This window comes from Schistocerca nitens, chromosome 7, assembly GCF_023898315.1.
Source record: "Schistocerca nitens isolate TAMUIC-IGC-003100 chromosome 7, iqSchNite1.1, whole genome shotgun sequence".
In the NCBI taxonomy this organism is placed as follows: Eukaryota; Metazoa; Arthropoda; class Insecta; order Orthoptera; family Acrididae; genus Schistocerca; species Schistocerca nitens.
Genome location: NC_064620.1, coordinates 403,226,218 through 403,228,161, shown reverse-complemented (window position 1 = coordinate 403,228,161; position 1,944 = coordinate 403,226,218).

Sequence of the window (1,944 nt, the reverse complement as noted above, 5' to 3'; positions counted from 1 at the left end):
ATCATCTCTTGATAAAGAGTGAGGTACTAATCTTCGAAAGCTCGAGTTTTAACTCCGATTTGATACTGTCTGAACATCGAAAAGATTTTAAAGAATGCCACTGCGAAAAACTTGGTTGCTATTAGGTTCTGTTTCACATATAGGTGTACACGTCGATTGATATGTTTGCGTAAGCAGAAGAAACTAACGATCGAAGTCCGAAAACAATTTATTGGACTGTTCAATTAACCAAAACAAATTCTCCAAGTATAGCACCAACACAAAACAGTGATCCGTCTTCGAATCACAACTAAATACAAGAATAATATAGAAAACAACTGAAATAATTTCCTACTAGTCTCCGCCAGAGATTTCTCCGATATACCAAGCCTAATCCTGAGATCAGCGAGAAGATCCAAGCCGGGCTGCCGGGGCGGCAGCTATCCACGTCCGCTGGCGGTCGATGGCTTGCCGATGTGCGGCCGAGCGCCGGGCTTTATAGCGCTTCGGCTGATGAGTACCTTGGAACTATTTTCCATCACGTGGTTTGACGTGTGAAAATAGTTCCGGGATCTGCAGCGACATCTTCCTTATGTTTATGTGGGCCGGTAGTGGCCCCTGGTGGCCGCTGGTGTCTTTGCTGTGTTGTTGTTGTTGTTGTTGTTTTTATTGTTGTGGCCGTTCATCAATATTGCCTGTCGGTTGTGTAGTGCTTCGGTGTGTCGCGAAGCGGGCAACCCGCGGCTGCAGACTGTCAGTTTGGTTGCTGATACTCTAGGCGCCGTGATGTCTGGTGGAGAAAGCCACAGTATCGATGAGGTAATGTGATCTGTTGAGAGTAGTGGTAGAATGACACATTTCAATTCACAAACTGGATACTATTTTTGTGGTTTCACCGAAAGATCACGGTGCCATGACAAAGTCGGCAACTCACATCGATACCACAGAACATTGCTGTGTCTCGCTGCATACTCCAAAGACGAATGGGAAGCGCCGGCGAAGCCACACCGTCTATCCCAGCTCTGCAGCGCTACTGCACGGAGGTCGATATACAGCTGAGCTCCGATCACGCAGACAACATAGCCTAATCTGGACAGGTGTGTTACTTGTTTATTAGATAGAACTGTAATTCTGAACTTTGTACTTCAAGAGAAGAGTTTAGTAAATGTGTGCATCAAGTGTTGCTTTAATATACAATAACAGCTGTAAATATTCGGCACGTTCTTGTGGCAATGGGTTGTATAAAGTCAAGTAAATCTTTTTATTATTCTTGTAATAAAGTGAACTAATATTTCATATGTTATAGATCTACTCCACCGTCTCCTAGACCTGCAAACCGCGCGACTGCTACGGTCGCAGGTTCGAATCCTGCCTCGGGCATGGATGTGTTTGATGTCCTTAGGTTAGTTAGGTTTAAGTAGTTCTAAGTTCTAGGGGACTGATGACCACAGTAGTTAAGTCCCATAGTGCTCAGAGCCATTTATAGACCTGCAAAGTACCCAAAACTATACCGGAGGATTGTAGTTTCATCAGGTCACAACAATTTGTAAGACAATGAGTGTGCTATAAAACTGTGTCGTAAGTCTGACAGCCTCCTTCGATAGCGTTGCTCAACGCTTTCCGCTACAGCTCAGGACGAAGCTGTATTACTGTCTACTCCCCCATTGAAAACCCAGAGCAGTCTTTTTGTTTCTGCGTTCTCGTGTCTTATTGAGACTAAGGACGCTCGGTGGAAAGACAAGTCCGGAGGTATCCGGAACATTACCCTTGTTCCTGCACTTGGCGGCAGACGACGCGACAACAAAAGTCAATGCGTGAAGGGACCCGAGTGCGTGCGCGTGCGGCGATCCGCTACGTCGCAGGGCGAGCAGGGAAGGCATTCAGAGGGCGGGACAATGGCTGCCGGCAGAGGCGCTGTTTTCCATTTCAAAGCGGCAAGTCTGAATGGCGGCTGCTGGCTGCTCC